Source organism: Trachurus trachurus (assembly GCF_905171665.1).
Source record: "Trachurus trachurus genome assembly, chromosome: 7".
NCBI classification, from domain to species: Eukaryota; Metazoa; Chordata; class Actinopteri; order Carangiformes; family Carangidae; genus Trachurus; species Trachurus trachurus.
The window spans coordinates 31,783,107-31,795,259 of record NC_139901.1 but is presented as its reverse complement, the minus strand read 5'-3'; the positions used below and the strand labels follow the sequence as shown (position 1 = coordinate 31,795,259).

Here is a 12,153-nt window from a genome sequence, read left to right as displayed (position 1 = left end):
AGATTGAAACATTTTTTCTACCCCACCCTGTGATTCTCTGATTTAGTTTTTTTTTTTTTTTTTTGGTATTCTCTCTCCTCACCCCGAGATCCTGTTACACAAACAAGTCTAGTATGTTAATCAAAGGCACCACATGTGACACATCGAGGCCTCCCGCTCATTTCCCATTGTTCTGTGGCCACAAAGGCTGTGTGAAGGGCTATCAATCTGGAGCAGCAGTGTGATGATGATGATGATGATGCCTCTGCATGGATGGATGATGAAACTGCCCAGAGATGTTCAGCTGATGATGATGACGATGATATATACAAAAAAATAATAAAACAAATATGGATGCAAGGTGATGTTTAAATATTTCTCCAACTGGATGACAGTCCTATCACAGTTACATCATTAGCATTCATCATCTGCAAGAAGAAACAAGTGGGCAAACATTGTTTACTTTTGCACTGATTTAATTAACTTTGTCCTATTGTTTGACTTTATGCTAATGTAATTTTAAAAATCGTCCAAACTCATTGTCTCAGATTGTTGTTTCTTCTTCACAAAACATATATGTCTGCATTCATCATTAAGAACCCAAAGCAAAGCAAAGCAAAGTAAATTCTAATTAAAGATAAAGCTTTTTTTTTTCTTTTCTTTTTTTTTCAAAAGGAAGAGGAGAAGAAGGAAGAAAAAAACACAGATTCTTGAATGAATAATGGTGCATTCAGTTCAGACAGACAGGCTGATAGGAACTGGATCAACGGATGGGAAAAGGCTGTGCTGGCTTGTTTTTGTCTTGACGTGTCAGGAGCAGCTGACTGCATTGTTCTCCTCCAGATTCACAGCCCGGCTTCTTTCATAATCCTGGTGTCGCTCCTGAAAGACACTGATAATATATAATCTCCTCTCTCCCTCTCTCCCTCTCTCCCTCTATCTCTCTCTCTCACTCCCATCGCCATTGCAATGTTTATTCAATACAACCAGCTGTTGTTGTTGCTGTTGGGTTGTGGCTGATCATCAGAGAAATTTGTATCAGTCACCAAAAGCATTCCTAGGTGCAGCCTCCTTCTGCACATGTTTCAAATAGTTTTGATTCTTTCCTGAGGAGAAATTGAGAAAAAAACACAGAGGAGTCTCTTTGTTGTGCTGCTGCTGCTGCTGCTGCTGCTGCTGCTGGTGTCATGCTGTTTCTATGAGCTTTAAGTGAAACCTTTTATCTCCCCCACAACTCTTGAATGGGCAGCAACAAATACAGCGACCGATCAAAGAGTCAATAGATCATTTGCTTTTATTTCTTTTGTTCCTAATTTGATCCCTAAACTATCTTCCTGTTTGACTGAACTCTTTGTAAATTGAAATACTTCGACACATAACTGTACATAATGTCTCTCTTTCTCTCTTTTGTTTTATATTTGCATATTTTTCTACTCACAACCAAATTTCCCATGTGTGGAATGATGAATAAACTTTGTCTTATGTCTTGTGTTTATCTTGGAAAAACAGTTTTTGAGACATACTATATATGTTTTCCTTGATTGATTGTGTGCAGATTATCAGAGACTTGGCTCGGTACTCGGAGATAAATAAGTATTTTTCAGTCTTTAAAAAGGTGTCAGTGTCAGTCCTGAAGTTCCAGTGTGACGTTTAAGATGAACCTCCTTTGTTAAGAATGTTTTTTTTTTGACTCATCTTGAGTTTCTGTAACAAACTAAACACTTGATATGATGATCTTATTACGGCCACAGATAATCTATCATACTCATTTTTGACAATTCGGTCCAATTTGTAGGCTATAACTTGCAGCCAAACCAAGCAAGTGAACAATTGTTACCATTTGATTTGTGAGGGTGTTTTTTAAGCACATAGCTGACCATGTTATTTCATCATTTCATTTCGCGGTCAAGCAGACGTTTGCATCCCACTTCACTGGTTCAGTCTTTCTAATGGTTCAATAGGTCTACACTTGTTTTCTCTCAGGCACAGGCAGGGTGTAAAATCACTACAGAGCATCTGCACTATAGGAGCTAACACACACACACATAAACATGCATGTATAACACCTGCAAGAACCCGACGGTTACAGCCGAGTTTCACCGCCGCTGGTTGAAGCTGCTGAAGTGGATGAGACTCGGCCACATCATCATCTCTAGTATAATTTGTTATCGGATCAGATGAGAATCGAGCAGAACAGACCTGTTACTAATGAGCGGTGCTGTGATGCACATTGGTCCTGACAGCAGGCCTCCTGTCAGGCCTCCCTGCCCACTGTTCCCCTCTTGTTCCACCCCCTCCGAGCTTTAGTGCATTCACACAGTCACATGCATTGTCCTGGGATGAACCGCAGCAACACGGTGCTGCAACTGTGATCCGGTCGCTGCACAGTTTAGTTGTTACAGTTAAATCGACACCCATAGGACAGACGGTGTTTCCCCCAACTTTAAACTTTAAACAGTAGCCTACAGCCGGGCCGGTTCTCAGGTTCGTTAATGTGCAGAAGGGGATCGTCAGATTTGGTTGTTTTTTTTAATCATTTAAAGGGATAGTTCAACATTTTGTCAGATTCTCCTCTCGCCGTAATTCCTATAGTCGTAGCAGTCCCTTTAATTATCGGTGCATGTTGTTTTGAGATCGGCGGGGCAGAGATGTGAGCGGTACAGGTCCCCTGTTCCTCATCAAACTCATCAAATACACAATCCAACAACTCCACAACGCTCTGGTGGACAAGTTGTGACCTGCACATTCACCACGCTATGAGATAATCATGTAACATTATGAGACAGAGTTGTTTTAGAGGCAAATCAGCCAGAACTACATTCAAAACACGGCTGCTGGGCGGAGGGATTTCAAAAGCGCAAGTAGTTCAGAGTATTTGCTTCATGTGTCGTAACGTTACATAATTACACATGGTTTTTGATGAGAGCGTTGTGGGGTTGTTGGATTGTGTATTTGATGAGTTTGATGAGGGACAGGCGACCTGTACCGTTCACCTCCATTGTGTTCACTGAGCAGCTCGCGTCTCTGCCCCGCTGATCTAAAAGTAGCTTGCACCGATAATTAAAGGTAATGAACCTACTACTATGACTATAGGGATTATGGTGATAGGCAAATTTTCCAAAATGTTGAACTATCCCTTTAAGCTCACAAGTACTGGCAGAGTGCATGATGGGAGAAGCAGCAGGACATAAATGAAGATAAATGAGATATTCTTGAATAACAACGTAAGAAAGTGACGTCACCAGGCAGGAACTGATAGTGAGGTTCAGCTGGAGTTCAGTTCAGATTAAAGATAACGTAGATACATAGATCTGTGTCTGTAACACTTGTTTAACTATCGCTATATGTTTACAGGACATTTCAATTAACTTGACAAGTGTAGAATTGTTTGTTTGTTTTTCACAACGCTGCTGTGACCCTTCAGTCTGTCAGTGTGTTTCTTTCCTCCACTCCCATCAGCTGCACCAGCTTGTATTTCATGTTTAGTCATGAACATGAGCTTTTTCACTCATAGCAGCAGCAGCAGCAGCAGCAGCAGCACTCGAGGCCAAACCGATCCCATGCACTGCATCTTAATTTGAAACAATCCTGCAGGGAAGAAGAAGAAGAAGAAAACGAAGCCCAGACAATGGACCACATGCCTTTATACTGTGCAAGCAGTACCTCACTTTTTCACCCTCGGTGCCACGGCAATTACTTAAATGCACAATTTAAAATGATCACACCTATTATAGAGGGTAATACAAGAAGAGTGTGTCTCATTGATAACAAAGGAGCAGTGTGAGTTATGCCTTGAGGGGGCTGCGACTCATCACTTAATGGCGGGTGAATGGTGGGTCTCAGACATTGCCATCTAAAACACATCCTTCCAGAGACTGCACACTGGGCCATCAATCACAGAAATTACACCATAAAAGCTGAAAGATTTGAGCTGCTGAAATATACAATTCCTTAGATCTTGTTTTACATCTTTTATCCGTAAGGCGTGCCTCATCGACTCTAAAAATGTAAATTAGTATTAAATATTGATGTCCAGCCCCGTCATCATCTCTCCGTCTGTCAGAGTTACACAGTCAATTTTCTTTTTTCCTTTTTTTTTCTTTCTTTCTCTGTGTGTGTGTCTGTCAGATAACTGTCACCTGTCTGTCAGTGAACGCACCAGGTGAGTAAAGCCACAGCTATGAGCCGCCCGTACACCCAACAGCATAGCAAAGTGTGACTCACGTGTGTCACACCTCGGCAGCTCATGTGTTCAGTTCACTGCACTAATTTAAACACATTATATGTCACATTTACTGTTATTTTGCCAAACTTGCTGAGCCACATATTTTTTATTCCTTTACAGTCGCTGCAACGCCCCACTTCTTCTTACGCTGATGATGGACAAGAACCAAGGCCGTAATTACCATATACACTGGGGGGGGGACATCCCCACTGGGGGGGGGACATCCCCCCCCCCCCCCCCCCCCCCCCCCCCCCCCCCCCCAATATTCAGATATGCTAAAAAATTAAAATTGAAAAATAAAAAAGTATCCCATGTGTTAGCGAATTTACCGTACTTTCCGGACTATAGAGCGCACCTGAATATAAGCCGCACCAGCTAAATGTTAAAAGAAAATACATATATCGGCCGCATTTCATGTTGTAACTTGAGATATTTACACAGAAAGACAGTAGGGAACTGTGCATGTCTGCTCGCACTTCCGCTGTTTTGGTTACGCTCCTCTCCTCCATGTGCATTTGTTTACAACAAAGCCGGCGAAAAATCAATAAATGGAGCGGTGGATAACGTTACATAACATATACGATGTTACGGCGTGTGTGTTTGTGTAGTCTTAACCGTCATAAACAAAAGATTACGGGTTACGGAGCGCGTTTGTGTTGCGGTGCTGCAGAGATGAGAGCTGGGACACCGGGGCGGGGAAAAAAGTAGCGGCTTATAGTCCGGAAAGTACGGTATATATACAGTAGCTATATATATATATAGAAAGAGAGAGATTTGGTCCCCCCCAATGTTGACTCCATCAGGGTTCTTACGAATCCTTAAAAACTCTTACGTAAAAGGCATTGAATTCATTAATCTAAAATCAAGGCCTTAATTGGCATTTTTAATGTCTTAAATCAATTTTTCAAAGGTCTTAAAAATGTTAACACTTGGTAAGTGGGATTTTATGGTTGTAATTAGTCTCATATCTCAAAATAATTGGTAACATTCCGACATAGAGAAGTTTCAGTGGCGGCCGTCAACGCTAAATTTCTCACCGCCTCCAGCTCCCGAGTCAGTGTTTTTTTTTTTTCCGGACTTTTTATGCATTTATTTTGAAAGGACAGCTGGAAAGAGACACAATCCAATGTTCATGTAGCAGTCACTTTACCTTGGAAGTGGGTAAAATTGTCCCTAACCCTATGTAATTCATGGTGTGTTTCTTTTCTTTTCTGCATTTGTGTTTATTGTGAAGTCGGTCTTAAATATCATTTCAAGTGGCTTTAAAAAAGTCTTAAAAGTCTTAAATTTAACTTTGCTGGAGGAACCCTGTCTATGGTTACGGCCTTGACAAGAACGGATGAATAAATGGTTGAACATATTTATTGTCTTCAAGATAACTGAAGTTACACAACAAGACACGCGTACACATAAGGCAAAACACAAGCAGGATATCAACTCTGCACACATGGCCAAAAAAAACAAAACTAAACAAAAAAACAATCAAAACGAAACAAAAGACTCTAAACACCATTAGACGTCAATTAAACGACTCGACACAAAGTGCTGCTGCTGTCAAATTAAAAGCTACGATGCACAGAAATGACACAGTCTGTGTTTTTTGTTTCACCATCTATCTCAGATGTATTTGTTAACATGAATACTTTACAATCACAGAATACTAAAGATTGTGATTTCCTGTATGGCCCAATATAATATGACGTATGTATAAGTTAAAAATCTGTAAGTGCAGTTTGAACATGCTCCTTCCTAGTCCTTTTGTCAATGTCATTTCTGCATTCCCACAACTGCATGGTGATTTTCCTGTAGAAAATAGAGACTATGTGACACTATGTGTTTGTGTTGGAAGATTTTTTTTTTTTTAATTAATTGCCCAAAGCAAAAAAAAAAGCGTGGTACTGTATGTTGCATAAGCCCAGCGGGGTTATAGGATGCATGATTAGATTAGAGAGAAGTCACATCAAATGTCTGTAGAAAAGGTTCCACACTCACATTGTGACACTCGTCAAGACATTTATATGACCAGATTTATGTACAGTATATTTGTATATTATATTATATATATATATAAATATGTGTGTGTGTATGTGTGTGTGTGTGTGTGTGTGTGTGTGTATCTCAACGACCTCACCATCACGTCGGCCATTTCTAATCACCTCCAGTTCATCATCTACTTGCTCTACTTCTCCTTCTCACTTGCTTTTTACCATTTCATCCACTAACCTTTCCTCCTCATATTGTAACTTCTAAACAGTAACAAAAACAGAAAAATAAAGTGGTTAAAGTAATTCAAGGGTGTTGACATTGTGATAAAGACAGAGAGAGAAAGAAAGATAAAGACTGAGTAACAGAGAGAGGGAGATAGAGTCTGTACAAGGAGACTTCAGTGTTGTTTTTGGTTTCATTTGGCCTTCTCTGCTGCTGGAGCGACAACAACCGGCTCCGTCTGGACCCCGGCGTCTGTGGAGTGACGTTTCTGACCCTGAAATTAAAATAAAATCAAGATAATGGAGATCATGTTTTTATTATAATTTACAGTACTTTTTACTACTCTGACTCTGACTCTGAACCTTTAAAGGGATAGTTCAACATTTTGGCAAATTGGCCCATTGCCATAATCCCTATAGTCATAGCAGTAGGTTCGTTACCTTTAATTGTCGGTGCAAGCTATTTTTTGAACAGAGGAGCAGAGCCGTGAGCTGCTCAGAGCTACGCTACGGAGGCTCATGGGATTTCTTGGTTTCCCTCATCAAACTCATCAAATACACAATCCAACAACTCCAAAACGCTTTCGTGGACAAGTTGTGACCTGCACATTCACCACGCTATGAGATAATAACGGAACGTTACGAAACGGAGCCGTTTTAGAGGGAAATACAGAGTCTGCTTGCTGAAAAACTGTCCCTGAACGCAACGCGCATCAGCGGTTTTGCATGAATTTGCCTCTAAAACAACTCTGTCTCGTAACGTTGTGTTATTATCTCATAGCGTGGTGAATGTGCAGCTCACAACTTGTCCACGACAGCCTTTTGGAGTTGTTGGGTTGTGTATTTGATGAGTTTGATGAGGAAAACCAAGAAATTCCCTTAGCCTCCATAGCGTAGCTCTGAGCAGCCTGCCGCTCCGCTCCTCCGTTCTACACTATAATAGCTTACACCGACAATTAAAGGTAACGAACCTACTGCTATGACTATAGCGATTATGGCAATGGGCCAATTTGCCAAAATGTTGAACTATCCCTTTAAGAGCCGAAGTGAAATCTGATGGAAAACTCGTCCTTCGTGGTGGATTTTTAGTTTTAATTCTGACTTTTAACTTTACTTCTTTGTTTTGCCCCTTTTTTCTCATTTATAATGAATCTGTATTAATATTTAAACTTTATCACTTGCTGTACTGCGCATAATATGTGTGTGTGTGTGTGTGTGTGTGTGTGTGTGTGTGTGTGTGTGTGTGTGTGTGTGTGTGTGTGTGTGTGTCCTCTGAACGAGGCTGCACTTGGGACAAAGTCAAATTTATGTATAAGTTATTAAAATCAAACTATGCACAGTTAGTTGTCAGGAAGTGTAACATGATGAAGAGGCCTTTAACACCTTTATCTGCTCAGTGAGTTGCTGCTGCCATCTGGTGGACAGGAACGTGTAGAACATATAGGAGATACAGCACGTGCAGCAGTATTTAACCCTCCTGTTGTCTTTATGGGTCAAATTAACCCAATTTTCTTCCCTTCCTCCATCCTTCCTTCTTTCCTTCCTTTCTCCTGCCCTTACTTATTCTTCCTTCCTCTTTTGATCCAATTGACCTTCCATCTTTCTTTTCCTCCTTTTTCCTTCCTTCTTTCCCTTCTTCCGTCCTTCTTCCTTCCTTAAACAAATCTGTTCCCTCCCTCCATCTTTCTTTCCTTCCTTTTTCCCTCCCATCTTTTCCTTCGTCCTTACTTCTTCTTCCTTCCTCTTTTGATCAAATTGACCCTCCATCTATCTTTCCTTCCTTTTCCCCTTCCTTCTTTCCTCCCATCTTTCCCTTTGTCCTTCGTTCCTTCCTTCCTTCCTACTTTTCCTTTGTCTTTCCTTCCTTCCCTCCTTCCTTCCTTCCTACTTTTCCTTTGTCCTTCCTTCCTCCCTTCCTACTTTTCCTTCCTTCCTTCCTTCCTTCCTTCCTTCCCTCCTTCCTTCCTTCCTACTTTTCCTTTGTCTTTTCTTTCTTCCTTCCTTCCTTCCTTCCTTCCTTCCATCCTTCCTTCCTACTTTTCCTTTTTCCTTCCTTCCTTCCTTCCTTCCTTCCTTCCTTCCTTCCTTCCTTCCTTCCTCCCTTCCTTGGCCCAGGTGGACAACAGGAGGGTTAAAATAAACTTTGGGTGTTGTAATCATTAACACCTGGGAGAGTGATGCTTTTACGCTTACCAGGTTTTTAAAGAACAGATGGATGGAGTTCCTCTTCTCCAGTTTTTTGGGAACATGAGCTGCGTCGTCTCCGGCTGCTGCTGAAGCTTGTTTATTATCTACACCACCAGCAGCAGCGGCCTCTGAGGACTTGGCCGCTACTTTGGGCTCCTCCTTGGCCTCGGCTGCTCCTGATGCTCCTGCAGCTCCGGGGCCAGAGGTCGCCTTCTTGGGCTCAGCGGCCTGAAAGAAGAAGAAGCTAAATTACTCCGGTTCTTCCTGCATGGAGCTACAACAGAGAATAACAACCAGCTCTATGTGCTGCTGCAGACAAGTTCATTAGGAGCAGATGAGAAACTCTGGGATGACATTTGAACCGGCATTAAGATGTTCATCGGCTGTTAGCGCCCAGCCTGTCTTAGTGGTTGTCATAACATTATGAGAAGCATTGATATAAGTTGTTATGGTTCTCACTAGGGGTGGGCAAAAATATCGATACGGCAATATATCGCAATATTTTGTATCGCGATATAATAATAAATCATGTTTCAGATGTAAATCCAGTACAACTTCCGCACCTCTGCTCCGCGAGGTGTCACTGTACTGCTACCTCAGACAGTGTGTTGTTCATGCAAATATGTTGTTGTAACTTGCGCTTGTATAGTTACAATAAAATGGCATGGATGATTTGAATTACATTGTTTTGACTCAGTTTGTCCCATGAATTATCACTATCATCTGATGTACATACAACTCAGATTTTAAGATGCATAGGCTAATGCCTTTTACATTTTTCAGTGAACTATGTAGAATATCGCAATATATCGCAAAATTTGGATATCGCAATATTGTATCGTATCGTGACTCAAGTATCGTGATGCGTATCGTTTCGTGAGGTCCTTGGCAATGCCCACCCCTAGTTCTCACATATAAGAACAAACAGGTTTTAATACCAGGTGTAATTAATGGAATCACTCTGGTTAATGATGCAGCTTTTTTTTTCTAGAGGTAATTTGACTGTATTTACCAGACCAGTGGTTCTCCTGAGGAGCCGAACTCCACTTGTGGAGGCCGCCTGGACCTTTGTGGTCATGTGGTCTAACAGTTCCTCAAATTCACATTCACAATCTGTTACTTTTCTGTTTTATTTACTTTTTGCTTTAAAAAGTAGTAATAATTCCAGCACAATTCATATACTCTGAGATGTTTGAGATATTTTCAAAGGGTGCTTACTTTGGGCTTGAAGAGAGAGAGGAAGGATGATTTGGAGGCTGTTTTCTTCTCCTCCTGAGCAGGCGGCGGCGGCTCTGGCTTCGCCGCAGCCTCCAGGGTGCCAGCTTTTGAGGGATCCGCTTTCTTTTATCAAAATGGCAGGAAAGAGGGAAAAAATACCATATCATGAGCTATTTACAAATTAAAGGCATGGCCATCATTGAAGCTGACAGATCTGCCACCTGCAAGTCAAAGAAGAGGTAAAAAGGGGGGAAAATATCCAAGATCACAGAGAGAGAGAGGAGGCAGAAGAAGAAAAAGCAGATCCCCCGCACCATCAGCCACAGGAAAGGAGAAAAAAACAAAAAACAAGTTATTTTCTGTGAAAGAAAAAAGAGATTGTCTTTCTTTAAAGGAATAGTTTGACATTTTGGGGAATACTCATATTTGCTCTCCTTCAAAGAGTAAGATAAGAAGATTGGTACCACCCTCATATCTGCCTATTAAAAATGAAGCTACACAGCCAGGAGATGGTTAGCTTAGCTTATCTTAGCTTCATTTAGCTTAGCTTAGCTTAGCTTAGCTTCACTTAGTTTAGCTTAGCATGAAGACAAAGAGGAAGCAAGGGGCAAACAAGCTGGCCTGGGTCTGGTAACAACATCTTAACTTGCTATTTGTTCAGATCTGTATTTAAAGTGTAAAAAAAAATGCAAATAAGCATATTTCCCAAAAAATGTCAAACTCCTTTAATTTTTTGTTTTACCTCGGCCTCCACCTGTAGCTGTGGAGCCCCATCGACTCCATCCATCTGCAGGGAGGGAAAAGTTATAATTTGCTTTCCCATCAGTTCAAACACTGACTCATCATCTGTCATGTTGGAAAAACAGTGGAGCTCAATGTGAAAGATTCAATTAATCAAACCAATTAAAAATAGCCTCATTTAATTATTTTTTTTTTTTACTGAAATGCATGAAAGATTGTTTCTGTTTCAGCGTAATATTTGGTACATCTGTAATGACATCGTGTCAGAGTGAAGAGAAATGAAGACTTAATATTCCCCAGCACTTCTCTCTGATTTACCTGCTCTCCTACAACAGGCTCTGTCGCCTCCTCGGCTGTCTCCTGAGGTTCAACCTCATTTTCAGTCTGAGTGAATGCAAATGAATGAGAACACGTCAAAAAAATAAATAGGCTAGTCCTACTGAATTTAGAACAGGGTGATGTGATGCAATCAGACGATGAGGTTATAATCTAACAACAACAAAAAACCCAATTGTTGACAACTCTGTTTTGATTTACCTGGAGTTGTACAACTGTGTCTGGTGCCTCCACCGGTGCCTCCTGCAGATTGATTATTCTGCTTGATTATTCTGAGCACATGCTAATTTAAATAAGCGAGCAAAAAAATGTTTGTAATCTTCCCCTACAAGCATTCGTCTGTTATGTAACACAGATGCTTGGTAAATACACTTAATAATTCAGTTCAAAGCAAAAAAAAAAAAAAAAAATCAACTGCTCCAGTGAGACACCTGAAAGAAACCCCTGCAGGTTGATTTAAACACACACACACACAAACATACAAACGCACACACACACAGCAGAATTTATTATTACAACAGTCCCTGAATGCAGCTCGGCAGATGCTGGTTTACCTGCACTTTTACAGCTGGTGCGTCCTTGGTTGTCTGTGGGACAGGTGAACGAGTCTTATTGTTAGTAAGAAATAAAAAAAGTCAACAAAGAAACGCAGTGTTGCAAATGCAAATGTCCCCAGAGCCTCAAAAAAAATGCATAGAAAGCTTAACGGCAGTGAATGATAACGGACATGAGCTGGTTAAATGAACATGTTGACATTTTGGGAATCATCTGATGAGAAAATGAATGCCACTGTCATATCAACACCGATTAACGGAGCTTTTTGTTAGTTTTCTCTGGCACCACATGTGGTTTCTTTATGGGGTTTTTTTCTTAACAAGAGCTTTAGACTCAATGATAGGTAGCCCATAGCTACAAGTCCGGTCTCTTCTCCTCTGTGTCTCTAACCCTCCTCTCATCCATGTGCATTTGTTTTCAAAGAAGCCGGTGAGAAATAAATCCATGGAGCGGTGGATAACGTTATTTATCATCTACCATGTTACTATTTTGTGTTGATTTTGGCGACCCCTGTGGACAAAAGTGGTAGTGTTTTGCCAGAATGAAGACTGTATGAGCTCTAGTGTGAAGGCTACTGTCATAAAGACGCTGATCTGGCTCACGTGCCGTCTCCAGTCTGAGTGCTGTTTCTTCTGGTGGAGAACAGGAATGAGAGACTTTTGCATATCCAGTTAAAAGTTCTTTGTAGTTGCTTTAACGTAAAAA

The 12,153-nt window shown here is 41.0% G+C and overlaps 1 long non-coding RNA gene across 1 annotated transcript; it reads right to left on the bottom strand.

The window, feature by feature from the left end:
- Positions 1–5,960: 5,960 nt before the first annotated feature.
- On the bottom strand, positions 5,961–8,724 carry LOC310988438. Its single transcript, XR_014595483.1, has 2 exons — positions 8,605–8,724; positions 5,961–6,686 (listed from the first exon to the last, which is right to left on the bottom strand). It is a non-coding gene; the product is annotated as an uncharacterized lncRNA (long non-coding RNA).
- Between the last annotated feature and the right edge of the window lie 3,429 nt (positions 8,725–12,153).